This window comes from Nicotiana tabacum, chromosome 2, assembly GCF_000715075.1.
Source record: "Nicotiana tabacum cultivar K326 chromosome 2, ASM71507v2, whole genome shotgun sequence".
Lineage (NCBI taxonomy): Eukaryota > Viridiplantae > Streptophyta > Magnoliopsida > Solanales > Solanaceae > Nicotiana > Nicotiana tabacum.
The window spans coordinates 40,751,958-40,770,831 of NC_134081.1; positions in this window are offsets into that span (position 1 = coordinate 40,751,958).

Below are 18,874 nucleotides of genomic sequence, written 5' to 3' on the forward strand. Positions count from 1 at the left end.
AGGTTATATCATGTTTCTAGTCGTTATTTCTTTTGTCTAATTTTCTTGTTATTTAGGCTTACCTAGTCTTAGAGACTAGGTGCCATCACGACATCCTAAGGTGGGATTTTGGGGTCGTGACAAGTTGGTATCAAAGCTCTAGGTTCATAGATATTATGAGTCATAAGCAAGTTTAGTAGTCTTGCGGATCAATACAGAGACATTTGTACTTATCTTCGAGAAGCTATGGAACTGTTAGGAAATTCCACTTCCTTGATTCCTTATCGTGCGAATTTATTGACTTCGAAATTTGAATCTTTTTTTTTTCTATTCTCTCACAGATGGTAAGGAAACGCACTGCTGGATACGATGATCAGACACTCGTGCCCTCTGCTAGAGCAGCGCGAGGTTGGGGCTGGGGCATAGGACGAGGATGGGCACGTGCTGCCGCCAGAGCACCTGTCCGAGTAACGACTGAGGAGCCGCCAGTAGCTCCGGTTGGGGGACAGGCACCCAAGACGCCTGTTGTTTCCCCTGGACTTCAGGAGACCCTAGCATAGGTTTTGAGCATGTTCGGCACCTTAGCTCAGACGGGAATGATTCCCCTTGCACCAGCTACATCTCAGGCTGGGGGAGGAGCTCAGACTCCTGCGGCCCATACTCTAGAGCAGCAAGTCCACATTGATCAGGTTCCAGGTGTCATGACAGCACAACCCGTATTATCGGTTCAGCCTGAGGTTAGGCCAGTAGCATTTGAGGAGGAGCAGAGGAGACTTGAGAGGTTCAAGAAGTATGATCCTCCTAATTTTGGTGGCACAACTACCGAGGACGTGTAGGTTTTTTTAAAGAAGTGCCACCGTATTCTCCGCCCCATGGGTATTTGTGGAGGTAAGCGGAGTTGCTTTTACTATAGTTCAGCTCTCAGGAGCAGCGTATCAGTGGTGGCAGCCCCAGTCACTTGGGCTCAGTTTTCAGAGATGTTTTTGAGAGAGTTTGTTCCCCAGACCTTTCAGGATGCATGGCACACAAAGTTTGAGCAGCTGCATCAGGGGACTATGACAGTGTCAGAGTATGCTATCAGATTCAGTGAGTTGTCCTGAAATGCTCCTACCTTGGTTTCTACAGTCAGAGAGCGAGTCCGTAGATTCATCGAGGGGCTCAACTATGGTATTAGATTTAGCATGGCTCGAGAGCTGGAGACAGAACTCCGTGTCAGCAGGTGGTAGAGATCATGCGGAGGTTAGAGGGTATGTGGGGCCGTGAGCCGCCCAGTTCATTCAGCACTTTCAGCTACTAGTAGTGCTCCGGCTATTCCAAGGTATCAGGTTACCCATTTTACTCAGCCACTATCCAGTGCACCTCCTGCATAGGATGCCTTTAGCGGTCAGTCTAGCCGACCAGGTCAGGGTCAGTTTCAGCAGCCACACCCACCGAGAGCTTGTTTTGAGTGTGGTGATACTAGACATATGGTGAGGGACTACCCCAGACTCAGGAGGGGTGCACTTCCATAGGCTACATAGGCTCCACGGATTCCATAAGGTCCACAGGGTTCGCAGGCCATGGTTGCTGCTCTAGCTAGTTGCCGCTCTACCTACCCCACCAGCTAGGGATGGAGGTCAGACGGGTAGAGGTCACTCTAGAGGGGGAGGCCAGGCTCGTTTCTATGCTTTTCTTGGTAGGACGGAGGCGGTTGCATCGGATGCGGTTATCACAGGTATGGTTCCAGTTTGTCATAGGGATGCATCGGTCTTATTTGATCCGGGATCCAATTATTCATATGTTCCATCTTACTTTTCTCCGTACTTGGATATATCTCGTGATTCCTTGAGTGCTCTTGTATATGTGTCCACACATGTGGGAGATTTTATTGCTGTGGATCGTGTCTATCGGTCGTGTTTAACTGTTATTGGTGGTTATAAGACCAGAGTTGATCTATTGTTACTCAATATGATAGACTTTGATGTGACCTTGGGCATGGACTGGTTATCGCCCTATCATGCTATTCTGGGTTGTCACGCCAAGACTGTGACATTGGCTATGCCAGGTTTGCCACGGTTAGAGTGGAGGGGTATATTGGATTATATTCCTAGCAGAGTTTTATCCTTTCTTAAGGCACATTAGATTGTTGAGAAGGGGTGTGAAACATATCTAGCCTTTGTGAGAGATGTTAGTCTTGATACTCCTACCATTGAGTCAGTTCCGGTAGTGAGAGATTTCACAGATGTGTTCCCGGCAGACCTTCCAAGCATGCCGTCCGATAGAGATATCGATTTTGGTATTGACTTGGTGTTGGGCACTCAGCCTATTTTTATTCCACCATATCGTATGTCACTGGTGGAGTTGAAGGAGTTAAAGGAACAAGTGCATGAGTTGCTTGATAAGGGTTTCATCAGACCTAGTGTTTCACCTTGGGGTGCTCCGATTCTGTTTGTGAAGAAGAAGGATGGTACTATGCGGATGTGTATTTCTTATAGACAGCTAAACAAGGTTACAGTGAAGACAAGTACCCATTACCGTGTACTGATGACCTATTTGACCAGCTTCAGGGTGCTAGAGTGTTCTCGAAGATTCATTTGAGATAAGGGTATCATCGGCTGAAGATTCGGGATCCAGATATTCCAAAGACTACTTTTAGGACTCGTGGTCACTACGAGTTCCTTGTGATGTTATTTGGGCTGTCCAATGCCCCAACAACATTTATTCACTTGACGAATAATGTATTTAATTCATATCTTGACTCATTTGTCATTGTATTCATTAACGACATCTTGGTTTACTCCCGCAGTCGGGAGGATCATGAGCAACATCTGAGGATCGTAATCCAGACCTTGAGAGAGAAGAAGTTATATGCAAAATTCTCAAAGTGTGAGTTCTAGCTTGATTCATGGCATTTTTGGGTCATGTGGTGTCCAGTGAGGGGATCAAGGTAGATCAGAAGAAGATTGAGGCTGTTCAAAGTTGGCCCAGACCATCTTCAGCTACTAAGATCCGTAGTTTCCTTGGTTTGGCCGGATATTATTGCCGTTTTGTAGAGGGTTCCTCATCCATTGCAACACCTTTGACTAGATTGACCTAGAAGGATGCTCTTTTCTGATTGTCTGAGGAGTGTAAAGAGAGCTTTCAAAAGCTCAAGACTGCATTGACTACAATCCCAATATTGATATTGCCTACTGGTTCGGGGTCTTACACTGTGTATTATGATGCGTCGCGTGTTGGGCTCGGCGTAGTGTTGATGCAAGACGGTAGGGTGATTGCCTACGCGTCTCGACAGTTGAAGGTCCATGAGAAGAATTACCCGGTCCATAAATTGGAATTGGCGGCTATTGTTCATGCATTGAAGATTTGGAGACAATATCTGTATGGTGTTGCATGTGAGGTCTATACCGACCACTAGAGTATTCAGCATCTGTTCAAGCAGAAAGATCTTAATTTGCGGCAGCTGAGATGGTTAAAGTTGCTGAAAGACTATGATGTCACTATTTTGTATCATCCCAGGAAGGCCAATGTGGTGGTCGATGCCTTGAGTATAAAGGCGGAGAGTATGGTAGTTTGGCATACCTACTGGCAGCAGAGAGGCCACTAGCCATGGATGTTCAGGCTTTGGCCAATCATTTTGTTAGATTGGATGTTTCGGAGCCTAATCGGGTTCTTGTCTGCGTGGTTTCTCGGTCTTCTTTATATGAGCGCATCAGAGTGCGTCAGTATGACGACCCCCATTTGCTTGTCCTTAAGGACACAATGCAGCACGACGATGCCAATGAGGTTTCTATTGGAGCTAACGTGGTGTTACGGATACAGGGCCGGATATGTGTGTCTAATGTGGATGGGTTGCGTGAGTTGATCCTTGAGGAGTCCCACATTTCACGGTATTCCATTCATCCTGTGCAGTTAGGGCTTCTAAGGTTAGGGTAATACCGGTACCGGTACTGGACCATATCGGTACCGGTACCGGACCGTACCACTCCGATGGGTGGGTAGGGGTGAGGGATTTGGGGTGAAGGGTAAGGGTAATGGTAGGGTACTCAAAATAGTACCCTTAGTACCGATATCGTAAGTACCCTTAAAGTACCGTACCGGTACCCAACAATTTTTTTTAAATTTAAAATCTGGCCATTTTTGTACCGTTAGCCAACGGCCAAAAACGGCTATTACTGCTGCTGTTTTACATCCTCAAATCAAAGTTATTGGTGCAAAGACACTTATTGAAACAATTTACTTTAATTTAAAAATAGAACCAACTCAAAGACCAATTCTTTTTACTTGTTTGGATAGTATTCAACATAATGCTAAAATTGTGTATGACTATTATCAAAGACAAATGAACTCTGTTGCACCAACTAGTGGTGCCTCTTCTTCTTCATCATCTCAACCTCTTAAAAAAACTGATGCAAATAGACCTTTTGGTGCTATTCGGCAAACGATTAATCCATCAAAATCTTCACAAATTAACGAGCTTGATGTTTATTTACTTGCATGAATTATTGTTATTTGCAATCATTTCCGATTCTTTCAAGAATGGCCCGAGATGTGCTAACTATTCAAGCATCATCAGTAGCTTCCGAAAGCACTTTCAGTGCAAAACGATTTCAACTTGGATACCACAGACACTCATTGGCAGAAGACACCTTGGAGACTACCATTTTATTCAGAGATTGGATTAAAGCGGAGAGAAGAAACCTTGGCCTTCCGAAAATAATTCCAGAAGACGACGATGCATATAATGAAATACTATCAATTGGAGATGGCGGGGACGCAGACGAATAAGTGCTACCAATTCCAACCGAAGAGCCACGGAAAGTTACTAAAAAATTACATAAATCGTTCAAAAGAAATATGTAATTTATTTTTACAAGTGTTGAAATACAAATAAATACTTGTAGCTTGTATTAAAAATATAATGTCTACATTGAATGAATAAAATAAAAGGCACTTCATAGCCTTGAATGTTTTTCATCCATTAAAGCTTGTTTATATTTAAATATAATTTTTTTTAATTTTTAATTTAACATTACCCCTAAGTACCGGTACCGCACCTATAGGATCGGTAGGGGTACCCAAAAAAAATACTCTTAACCCATACCCTTAAATACCGTTAAGAAAAGTACCATTAAGGAACCCTCCCCTTACGCTTACCCTCCCCGTACCCTTAACCCTTAATGTTCCAATACCTTCCGCTTAGATAGCCCTAGGTTCCGCTAAGATGTATCATTTGAGGCAGCACTATTGGTGGAGGAGAATGAAGAAAGATATAGTGGAGTATGTGGCTTGGTGCTTGAACTGTCAACAGGTGAAGTACGAGCATCAGAGGCCAGGAGGTTTGCTTCAGAGACTTGAGATTCCCGAGTGGAAGTGGGAGCATATTACCACGGACTTCGTTGTTGGCCTCCCATGGACTTTGAAAAAATTTGATGCAGTATGGGTTATTGTGGATAGGCTGACCAAATCGGCACATTTCATTCCGGTGGTGACCACCTATTCTTCAGAGCAGCTGGCTCAGATTTATATCCGGGAGATTGTTCGCCTCCATGGCATGCCAGTGTCCATTATCTATGATCGAGGCACACAGTTTATATCGCATTTTTGGAGAGCCGTACAGCCGTGAGTTAGGCACACGGGTTGGGTTGAGTACAATATTTCACGGGCGGGCTATTCAGATCTTGGAGGATATGCTACGTGGTTGCGTTCTTGATTTTGGGGGTTCTTGGGATCAGTTCTTGCAGAGTTTGCCTACAATAACAACTATCAATCAAGTATTCAGATGGCTCCTTGTGAGGCCTTATATGGGAGGCGGTGTCGTTCTATGGTTGGTTGGTTTGAGCCGGGAGAGGCTAGGTTGTTGGTCACTGATTTGGTTCGGGATTCCTTGGAGAAAGTCAAGTTGATTCAAGATCGGCTTCGTATAGCACAATCTAGACAGAAGAGTTATATTGATTGGAGGGCTCGTGAAGTAGCATTTCATGGTTGGAGAGAGGGTTTTGCTTCGGGTTTCACCCATGAAGGGTGTGATGAGGTTCGGAAAGAAGGGCAAGTTGAACCTTAAGTATATTGGTCCTTTTGAGATCCTTGAGAGAGTTGGTGAGGTTGCCTACAAATTTGCATTGCCACCCAGCTTATCGGCAATTCACCTGGTGTTCCATGTGTTCCATGCTCCGTAAGTATTATGGTGATCCATCTCATGTATTAGACTTCAGCCTAGTCCAGTTGGACTAGGATTTGACTTATGTTGAGGAGTCGGTGGCTATCATGGATAGACAGGTCCGGAAGTTGAGATCAAAGAACATTGCTTCAGTGAAGGTTCAATGGATGGGTCATACGGTCTAAGAGGCGACCTGGGAGACCAATCAAGACATGCAGAGTCATTATCCTCAGCTTTTCGTCACTTCAGGTATGTCTCTATGCACGTTCGAGGACGAACGTTTGTTTTAAGAGGGGGGTGAATGTAACGACCTGACCGATCATTTTGTGTATTTGAGCCATGTTTCCCTTTTTGATGCTTCAGGCATGTGTATTTGTGGTTTTATGACTTGCGGGGTTGGTTAGTTTTGTTCCGGAAAGGTTTTGGGTTGATTTGGACCCTTTGATTCTTGGCTTAGGAGCCTAAGTTAAGAATGTTGACTAAAGTTGGACTTTTGTGAAAACAACCCCGAAACAGTATTTTGATGGCTCCGATAGGTTCGCATCGTGATTTAGGACTTGAGGATATGTCCGAAATTGAATTCGGAGGTCCGTAGGTTGATTTGTGTTGTTTTGCCGAAAGTTGACAATTTGAGGTTTATAAGATTTTCCCAAGTTTGACCGTAGGTTGACTTTTCGCTATCGGGTTCGGAATTTAGTTTTGGGACTTGGAATAGATCCTTTATGCTATTTAGAACTTGTCTGCAAAATTTGGTGTCATTTGGAGTTGATTTGATAGGACTCAGATGCTTGGTTGCAATTCTAGAGGTTCTTAAACTTTTCTTTGAAATTCATGTATTTGATGTCGGATTCGTAGTTCTAGATGTAATTTTTATGTTTTGATCATGCGAGCAAGTTCGTATTATATTTTTAGACTTGTGTGGATGTTTGGTTTGGATCCCCAAGAGCTTGGGTGAGTTTCAGACGTGCTTCAGAATGGTTTTGGACTGAATCTGGACTACTTGTGTGCTGATGCCTCAGGTGTCGCAATTGCGAACACCAGCATCGTAATTGCGACCTTAGCAGGGGTCTCAGGTATCGCATTTGCGATGCCTGGGTCATATTTTTGAAGTGGTAACTTGGCTAGGAATGTTCGCATTTGCGTCATTTTTGTCGCATTTGTGAGGAAGTAGGCTTCGCAATTGCGAAGCCCATGTTGCATTTGCGACTTCCCCCATAGTCTGTGAGTGCCGCATTTGCGACAAATTCTTCACAATTGCGAACCTAGTGTCACAATTGCGACATCTGCAACTGAACAAAAGGTTAGAAAGTCGGGATTTCATACCATTTTCTCTCATTTTAGAACCCTAGGCTCGGTAGGAGGCAATTTGGAGAGGGGATTTTCAACTACAAACATTGGGTAAGTGATTCTAATCAATTTCCAACTATATTTCATGATTATATCTTAGATTTAACATCAAATTTATGAGAATCAAAGACGTAATTTGGAGGTTTTTGTCAAAGTTTTGAAAATAAAGATTTGCATTTTGAGAGTCGATTTGGACTGAAACAAAACACATATATGGACTAGTAGGGTTATGGGTAGTCGTAATCTACCCTTGGACCCATGTTTTGACCGGGCGAGTCTGCGGTTGACTTTTGTTGACTTTTTGGGAAATGTGTAAAGACCATAGCTTTATCTATCGTAATTGGTTTACCTTGCATTATTTGATGTTATTAAGTCATTTTTGTTAGATTTGAACTATGTAGAGGTGATTTTTAGGAAAAAGCTATTTTCTAGGTTTATTTGGCCTAGTTGAGGTAAGTATCTTGCCTAACTTTGTGTGGGGAAACTACCTCTTAGGATTTGGGTTGATTGTGTTATTTGTATTACGTGGAAGACATATACGTGAGGTAACGAGTGTGTATACGGTCTATATGTGGTATTTGACCGTGCATATAATTGAATTTGTCATAACATGTTATATCTTTCATTGTTAGCTTTACTCTTACATACTCTATTTGACGTTGTTAACCCTTGTTCCATCTCTTTTGTTATATTTGCTCTTATATGCTTTAGTTGAAGTTGTTACCTCCCTTATTATCTTATACCTCTTTTATTGTTACATTACTCTTATTTGAACTTGTTATTTCGTGGGAATTATCTTCTTGTTGGCTTATTGACGTTGAAGTTGTGAAAGCTATTATCACATTGAGGTTGAAGTTGTTGATTTTGAGATATCTTTCCTTGTTGAGTATTTCTCATTCATTTTGTTATTATTGAAATTCTTCTACACATTGTGGTTGTTCCTTGGGCTATATGTTGTGGTAACATTGATATTGTTGATTTTGGTAAGTGTTGTGGCATATGGGCACATATGGTGCGAGTTTATTATTGTGTTGTGATATTGATACGCATGAGGTGTATAAGGATAGGGGTTGATACACATGATATGAGATAAGGTGGGATTTATACGCGTGTTTCTAGTAAGGGAATTACTTGAAGCCATGCAGTGAGATAAGAGGGCTAAAATGCGTGTAGCTATTTCGGGAAAATGTTATTAAAAATAAATGTAAGGCTCACGCGGTGATATAAGGAAAGATTATGATTGAAATTGTGAAATGTGAATATGAGGCCTAGTACCTCAATTGTGATTCTTGTTGTACATCCCATGTTAAAAAGGTTGTTGTTTGACAGTTCTTGTTGTTTTTTTCATTGTCTTATTTGTATTTGCCTGTATTTGATTACTTGTTGTTCTCATCATATGTTCACTTCTCATTGCCTTTCTTGTCTTAAATTCTGTTATTAGCCTACATTATTGATTTGCCTTGTTATCATTCATTTTCTCGTTTTCTGTTATCGGTCTTTATTATACTCTGTACAGTTTATCTTGTCCTAGTAGGTGTCTGGACCTGCCCTTGTCACTACCCTATCGAGGTTATGTTTGATACTTACTGGGTACCGTTGTGGTAACGCATACTACGCTTTTGCATATTTTTGTGCAGATCTAGGTACATCTGCTCGTGCCAGACACTAGTGATCATTCAACTATTTTCGTAGACTTCAAAGTATACCTGACTGACGCTTGTAGGCCTCGGAGTCACCTTCCGCCATTCTCTTATTACTGTTTATCCTCTATTTAGACAATATTGTATTAGAGATTTTAGTACATTTTTTGTAGAGCTTATGACTCAATTTCACTAGGTTTTGGGAGTATTGTAACTGTGATTCAGTATTGAGATTATTATGAGACTTATCAGGTTATATCATGTTTCTAGTTGTTATTTTCTGTCTCATTCTTTTGTTTGTTAGGCTTACGTAGTCTTAGAGACTAGGTTCCATTATGACATCCTAAGGTGGGATTTTGGGGTCGTGATAGTTCTCAGATGTAGACTACTCAACCCTCTAGTATTCGTCCTTCAAACTACCATCAATTATCCAACACGACCAACTATTCATAAAAGAGAAATGAATTACAGAAATCAGTGAATGAAATAAGGCAATAAAAAAAGACCTAGGAACGAGCAAGGAGGATTGATTTCGCCACCTTAAAGTACTGAGCATTTTGGGAGCCTATATCACTGGTATAAAAATTCAGAAGATTCAATCCAGTCCCAAGCGTCCCCCTTTGGTTGCGTATTGTGAAAATGTGTTGAAGACTAGATAATTGATTGTATGTGTTATGGGTAGGTCATTGTGGACCTTTAGAAGTCTACTTACTTATTTCAGAATGGTTTGAAATGGTTGGGGGCCTATTGGTAGGCCTAATATGCATGTGTATTCTACACAGGATTGTATTTGTATATTCATGTGCAGCATTTACTGGGGGTGTGTCATCGGACAAAATGGATGTTATTCATGCCCCAATCCGTTTCTTATGTTTCTCTCTAATGCTATGATGGGTTGCGAGATTACTCGATTATTCACAGGCTTGTTGTGGTCCTGTTTAGACTTAGTGGCGATATATGAGCGAGATGGCTCATCAGATGTTGACTTGCTTATCGCGTCGTAGTTGTGCTTGCCTTTTCGTAACGCATTATGCTATATGTTCCCCCATGGTTATGTGTATGCACTTTGCGTGCTTGATATTGATGCACATGCATTTGTTGATTATGAGCATTATGGTTCGATAGGTATTCCATGCGGATTGTTATGTTGGATCAGGTTGCACGTTGCAACGGTATGATGTGGGATCGGGTTGCACGCCGTAATAGTACTATGTTGGGATACAACTCCTTGTGGTTATCTCGTGTGTTTTGTTTCTCCTTTGTGGGATGGATTCATAACGTTATGCTTTTGTTGTTATATATGTTGAACTTGTTGGATAGTTCTCTTATTTGTATTCTCTTTCATTCTTGGTTATATTCGAATTGTTACTTGTTGGGTGCATGGGTCACGTCATATGACGCTCTAGATGGAATTTGATATGGCATGTCGGTCAAGCAGCTTGTACTGGGTGAGACGAGGTTATTGGACCTGGAATTTGCGCAATTGGATTGGGATAAGGTATGTTTGGAAGAATAATATCATTAGTCAGCTTAGAAATTAGCAATGGTCCTTATCAGACAAGAGAGATCCACCACTTGATTTGTGAGTGGTTATGGGTTGCTACACTTTCTTCCATCATTAGTAGTGTTGTGAAGATGTGGAACAAGGTTATATTTGATGTGAGGTATATTACAGATACCGAATTTGGTAATGAGATACTATTGTGGTAAGAAGTTACTGCTATGAGTATATGAGTTATGTGGTACAACGTATGGTTAGATCTCGACAGTATATTGATGGCTTGATGCAGGATGTTGGGACTGATACAATGTATCTATGCAAGAATGGGAACTTAGAGGGAGATCTGGAAGTTGGAATTTGGTCATAAGGATTGTAAGTTAAGTCAGAAGGAAGAATCTTCAGTCAGGATTGTGTTATGGATTTATATGGGTTGAGGTGACGTGAGATCACCCATAGATATGTGCGTGATGAGTTCTTACAATGATTTGATGACTTTGGAACGACTTTAGGCACGTTCGAGGAAGGACATATGTTTAAGTGTGGGAGAATGTAACGACCCGACAGTTGTTTTGAGTTCTAGCATTTCGTTCTGTGATTTGAGACATCGAGTGGCTTCATACTTTGACTTGTGTGTGTGGTTGGTTTTGATTTTCGAGTAGTTCGGGATGGATTTGATAAAGTGATTCTCAATTTGGAAGCTTTAAGTTGGAAGAGTTGACAAGGTTCGACTTTTGAGTAAACGACCTCGGATTGGTGATTTGATGAATCCAATAGGTTTGTATGGTGATTTTGGACTTGGGCGTATGTTCAGATTTGAATCTGGATGTTCCTAGAAGTTTTTTGCTCTATTTGTCAAAAGTTAGCAATTTGAAGAATTGGAGAGTTCATAGGTTTGACCGGAAGCTGACTTCGGCGTTATCAGACTCCTATTGTAGTTTTGGGACCTTAGATAGGTTCATTTAGTTTATTGAAACGTGTGTGTATGGTGATTTTGGACTCGGACACGTTCAGCGAAGTTTGAAGTTTTGAAAGTTAGAGAATGATCTTGATCTTCGATTCTTGGTTTTGATGTTAATTATGGTATTCCGAGTCATTGGATAAGTTTTGATAAGGTATTTGGACTTTTTACTATGATTGGACAGGGTCTCGGGGGCCTCAGGTGTGATTCGAAGTAGTCTCAGACCATTTCAGATGAGTTTTGTATTGCTGGTTTTCTGGTACTGGGCAATGCTTCATGATCGCGGAGCTGAGACTCGCTATCACCGAGATGAGAAGTTGGTAGGTGGAGTATTGCACTTCGCAATCGCGGAGGTAGTTGTGCGATCATGAAGGAGGATATTGGTCAGGCTGGTCGTGTTTCACCATTGTGGGTAGGTAGATGCGATCGCGTAGGCTTGAGAGTCTGGTAAGCGCGTTCATGTGAGGAGCGACGCATTTACGAAGGTGTTGGCTTCCGCAATCGCATGTGGAGTTTCGTGATTGCGATGGTGTATTTGGAGGCAGACTTATTTTTGTGCTTCACGATTGCGAAGCAGTGGGTCGCGATCGCATAGGATATCACTGGGCAGTATATTAAGTGGAATTTCTGAATGATATATGGCCCCAACTCAGACATTAATCTGCTCAAAACTCAATATACCTACATCTCACAATATCAGAAACCAGTATACCGCACAATTATACCAACATGCCACAAATCCACTCAAACACGTGCCACACACAAGTAAGGACTACAACAACATGTGAGATAACATGTGAGACGTCTATGGAGATGGTGATATAACACACATATATAATATCATGACTAAAGAATAAGACTACAATCAAGGCAAATAACTCAACATAGCAAAAATAACCGTATCATGTCTTAAACGGATAAGCACATAGCCTAGACATCATTTCTAGCATGAATAATAGCTCAAGTAGTCATACAAGTGGAGAGAACACGGTAATACAAAGGCATGTTAGCAAGACAAGCACGGTGTACACATACACTCTCGCCTCCATGTATGTATGCCAGCCCCAACACATAACAAGCATCATAGTCTATGGGGAAACTACCCTCAAGCCAAACCTTGGCAAGATACTTACCTCAAGTGTGAGATCAATACTCCAAAAAGCCCTTGCTTCTTGAATAGACCTCCGAACAGGACAAATCTAGCCAAAGAGAACTCAATAACTTCAAACAAGGCTACATGAATCAATTCCAAGTAATAAAGCTCCAATCTTTATCAAATTGCAAAAGGTCAACCCGAGTTTGCTTCCTAGAACCCGGTGAAAGTCACAAATACGACTACCTATTCGAATACGAGTCCAAATATACAAGTTTCATCCAAATCCGACTCCAAATCGGGGTTCAATTCTATATTTTCACTCTCTAAAATCATAGTCAGAATCCCAAATTTCTCTTTCAAATCACATTATCTATGTGTAATAATCCATGGGTAAACAAGATATAATGTTAAAATCAAGTAGAACTTGACTTGTGTGAAAATGCTCTTCAAGAATCAGCCGTCTCCAAATTTAGAGCTCAAAATATAACATAATAGGTCTAAGTCCCGAAAGTAGAACTCTAAAAAGTCTGCCTAGTGATACCCTTCGCGAACGAGGAGCCTCGCGTTCACGAGGCAAAAAAATCTCAACCTCTTTAACCTTTCGCGAATGCGGTCAGACCCCCGCGAACATGATGCACAGACGACCAAAGCCTACATGAATGCGTCCCAGTCTTCACGAATGCGAAGGCTAATCCCAGTCTGCTCCTAGCCAACCTATCCTTTTACGTGAACGCGAGCCCATCGCCTGCGAACGTGAAGACCAATGGCCCCCAACACTTCGCAAATGCGACCCCTATTCACGAACGTGAAGAACAAAGACACTGCTGCCCAAAATAAGCCTCTATGATTGTGAGAACTGCTCTGCGATCACAAATCACACTAGATACCAGCAGTCATAAGTAATCAAACCAAGCTCAGGGTGGTCTAAAACTCACCTCAGCCACTAGAGACCTTGTCCAATTATACCAACAAGTCCGTAAACACTACTGTAATGACTCGAGCAGTTGTTTTTAGTTTTAGCATTACATTCATTGATTTGAGACTTCAAATAGCTTCATATGATGTATTTTGTCTTTGCATCCATGGTTGATTTTGATTTTCGAGAAGTTCATGATTTGATTTGATAAAGCAATTTTCAATTTGAACGCTTTCAATTGGAAGAGTTGACCATGGTTTGACTTTTGAGTAAACAACCTCAGTTTTATATTTTAATTATTTCAATAGGTTCGTGTGGTGATTTTGGAATTGGGTGTATGTTCAAATTTGAATTTGGATGTTCCTAGAAGGTTTCGGCTCTAATTGTCGGAGGTTGACAATTTGAAGGTTTGGAATGTTCATAGGTTTGACCGGGAGTTGACCTTGTGGCTATCGGGTTCGAATTATTATTCAGGGAGTTAGATCAGGTTTATGTTCGTGTGTGCAAAATTGGGGGTTATTCCGAGTTGGTTAGATGTGCTTCAACACGAGTTTTGAAAGTTGGAAGTTTTATTAGTTCATTAAGCTTGAATAGAGGGACAATTTATGGTTTTGATGTTATTTTGTATGACTTGAGGCCTAGAGTAGGTATGTGTCATGTTTTGGGACTGGTTGGTATATTTGGACAGGGTCCCGAGGGGCTCAGGTATGTTTCAGATAAGTGTCGTATTATTCTGATCTTGTTTGGTAGTTTTGTTACTGGTGTTTCACACATGCGGAGGATTGGTCGCAGGTGCAATGCCGCTTTTGCGGTAAGGATGTCGCTTCTGCGAAGGCGAGGTGGTTAGGGAGTTTATCACTTCTGCGTATGAGGGAGAGCAGGTGCGTGGTCGTACCTATAGAGAATATGTTCGCAGATGCAGGATGGAGACATGAGGTGAGTGGTTGCTTTTGCGGATCTTGTGGCACAGATGCGAATGCGCTTATGTGAGAGTTTATGCACACCTGCAGAGCCGCAGATGCGATGCTTGGTCCGCAGATGCAAGTTTTGCCAATCTCATCGGACTTTGCTGATGCGAGCAAGGGCTCGCAGATGCGAGGTCGCAGGTGCAACCTTACAGTCTACAGATGCAGAATCACTAGGAGCTTATTATATTTCGAGGGTTGGCTCATATTTCATTATTTTGGATTTTGGAGCTTAGTAAGAGGTGATTCTAGAGAAGATTTTCACTAATACTTTGTGGGTAAGTAATTTCTACTTGAATTTGATTATATACATTGATTTCCCATGGATTTACACACTTTAATCATGAAATTTTGATGAAAAGAATTGTCACGACCCAAAATCCAACTAGTCGTGATGGCACCTAACCCAACCCGTTAGGTAATCCAATTAACAACAAACTAGTTTAATGAGATTTAATAAGAAAAGAAATGATAATACAACTGCTTTTATACAAGAATTTCCCAAGGACTGATAGTACAAATCATGAGCGTCTAAGAATTAGAGTTTACAAAGCTAGTATGAAATAAATACATCATCTGTCCGAATGTACATAAACAGATTTTCAAAAGTCTAGAGCTACCATGAACAAGAGGCAGTTGTGACTGGAACGCAAGTACGTCTTCAAATCCAGCTCCCACCATGCACATCAACATCAGCATCCAACATCTGCACGCAAGGTGCAGAAGTGTAGTATGAGTATAACCGACTCCATGTACTCAATAAGTAATAGACCTAACCTTAGGTTGAAAGTAGTGACGAGCTGGGACAAGGGTTAGAGTCCAACTCCAATAACCAATAACATCTCATAACAACACAATTTAAAACAGCACAAGTAATAACTCAATAAATAAATGCTCAGCTCGTATACAATTTCGGAAAATAAATATTTTCTTTGCAAGTATAACAATAAAACTCAAATCTTTTGCCGAAATCAAAGAAAATATGAGTAAGTTCGAAATCTGTGATTTTTCTCAAAAACCTTTAAATAGTAAATAAGATGTTGCATTTTATGATAGCATGAGGAAAATACCTCTATATGCCTATATATCAAGTATGCATGTCTAATGCAAGGCAGCACAGTGATGACCTCATGTACTCACACTCTCAGAGTACTCAATCTCACTGTCTCGAGATGAACTCATGTACTTACACTCTCAGAGTATTCAATCTCACTGTCTCACACTTTCCACTCATCATATGCTCAACCACTCGACATGCTCAGTCAGTCAGTACTGTATATGGCCAATCCAGCCCAAGAAAGATCCATCCCAAATATATACATAACAATTGACAGTTAGTCACTCAGTACTATATAAGGCTAATCCAGCCCGGCCAATCCAGCCCAGGGAAGATCCATCCCTCAATATAAATAATTAGGCAACATCCATGCATAGGGAAAATCCATCCCTCAATATAAATAATTAGGCAAGATCCATGCCCACGGAAGATCCATCCCTCGATATAATATCAACTACGCTCACTGTGGGTGTGCATACTCCGAAGGGGCTCCTTCAGCCCAAGCCCTATAATAAGCCAAATCCAGGCATAAATCAATAAAACATGCTGCGGCGTGCAACTCGATGACATAAATATCACTCACAATCAGGCCCTCCACCTCACTCAGTCATAAATCTCTCCAGTCTCTTGGGCTCACAATATGTTGAAACTAGCCCAAAACGATGATACGATGTATCAATAAATAGCAACAGAGACTGATATATGATATGCAATGAATGAACATGACTGAGTACAAAATTACAATTTAAACATATAATTCGACAGCAAAAATGACCTCAGTGGGTCCCAATAATACCATCATTTATCTAAGCATGATTTCTAACATGAGTCAAAGCTCAGTTTCTCTAACACATGAAAAATACATGAACAATACAAGTCAATTGGCTACACAGCTCTACGGAATCGACCGAGTCTTAATTTCTTCGGTGCAGGCCCACACGCCAGTCACCTAGCATGTGCATCACCTCCAAACAAATCACATAACACGTATAATCAGGGTTTATACCCTCAGCTCCAAGTTTAGAAGTGTTACTTACCTCGAACAAGCCAAATCAAATACCGAGCAAGCCAAGCGATGCTCCAAAAATGCCATCTCGCGCGTACCGACCTCCAAACGGCTCGAAACTAGCCAAAAGCAACTCAAATACATCAAATAACGCCGAAGCAAACAAATCCAATCGATAAAGGTCGAATCTTTAATCAAAAGCCAAAAATCAACCCAAAAGTCCAACCCGTGTCTCAGAACTCGATGAAACTTATAAAATCCGACAACCCATTTAATTACGAGTCAAACCATACTAGTTTCACCCAAATCCGACTCCGAATCGATGTTCAAAAGGTAAACACTCACTCTATGAAACTTTAAGCTAAAACCCCTTATTTCTCTTTAAAATTCATAATCCAATTATCAAAAACGAATATAAAATCACGAAATATAATCAAAACCGAGTATAAAACACTTACCCCAATCCTTGTGATGAAATTTGCCTCCAAAATCGCTTCACTCTGAGCCCCAAATCTCAAAATATGATAAAAGAACCAAAAACCTCGATTTATAACTTTTGCCCAGCATTTCCGCATAGGCGGTCAAATTGTCGCATCTGCGACCTCCGCTTCTGCGGAGAAATCTCGCTTCTGCGAAGCCCTATGAAGACCAGCCCTTCCGCACTTGCGAAGATTTCCCGCTTCTGCGCACACGTAGGTGCGCCAACCAACTCACGCTTCTGCGCCACACACCGCTTCTACGACTAAACTTATGCTCCTGCGGATGCGCAGATGCGCCATTAAATTTCGCTTCTGTGATCTTCCTCGCCCAGGTCTCACCTAGCTTCTGAGCGACCCCTTTACCGCTTCTGCGAGCATCGCACCTGCGCGAACCAGCTGCATGTGCGCTCACACCAGATCCAGTTCCTCTTCAGCAATGCAACATGAAGCGAAAAGATCTGAACCTCGTCCGAAACTCACCTGGGCCACCCGGGACCCCATCCAAATATACCAACAAGTCCTATAACATAACGTGGACCAACTCGAGGCCTCAAATCATGCATAACAACATCGAAACGACGAATCGTACTTCGAATCAAACTTAATGAACTTTGAACTTTCAACTTCCAAAACTCTCGTCAAAACATGACAAATCAACACAGAATGAACACAAATTTTGCACACAAGTCCCGAATGACATAACAAAGCTATTCCAATTCCCAGAACCACAATCTGAATCCGATATTCACAAAGTCAATTCTCGGTTAAACTTATGAACTTTCCAATCCTTCAAATTTTCAATTTTTGCAAATTAGTGCTGAATCTATCTAGAAATATCCATATACCAATTCGGGCATACGCCCGAGTCCAAAAATCACCATCCGGACCTAACAGAACCATCAAAATTCCGTTCCACGGTTAAATTCACAAAAGTCAAACTTGGTCAACTCTTCCAACTTAAAGCTTTAACAATGAAATTCATTCTACCAAATCGATTTCGAATAACCTGAAAAGCCAAAACCGACGATTCACTAAAGTCATAATAAATCATATGGAGCTACTCATGCCCTCAACTACCGAGCGAAGTGCAAATGCTTAAAATGACCGGTCGGGTCATTACATCCTCCCCTTCTTAGACATACGTTCGTCCTCGAACGTACCGAGTGTCGTTCCAAGGCCATCAAACAGCCGTGAAACCTTACCATGCACATAACCGGGGGTGATCCCACATCACCTTATTCCATATAGGCATGACAACGCAACATAACTGAAGATCATTACTTCAACCTTAGCCCATAAATCACAGAATCCAATTTCCAACATCCGAAATTTCCTATAAGATCTGAATCTCGCATCTGCACACTATATAAGTCTGAACAAGCTGTATCAAGCCATAACCATAACCCAAGATATAATCACATGATACACCGCATAACTCGGGTGCTTGTAGCGATAACTTCTGATCATAATAACTGCTCAAAACAAACTCGGTACCGGTAATAAACCTCATATCAAATAAAACCTCATTCTAAAACCTTCGTACACTGCCAATGATGAAAGAAACACGCATGAACTCGTAACCACTTATCAGATGAACAAGTCATGGAGCTCTCTCTCCTTCGACAAGAACTATAGCCAATTCCTATGACGATCATCGACATTACCCTTCCAAATATACCGCAAGCAAATTCGATGGCACCCATTCTAGGTCCAATGACCTTAATTTATCAAGCCCAACTATCCTATTGACATGCCACACCAATACTACCTGGAATCACGACCTATGCATTCCAT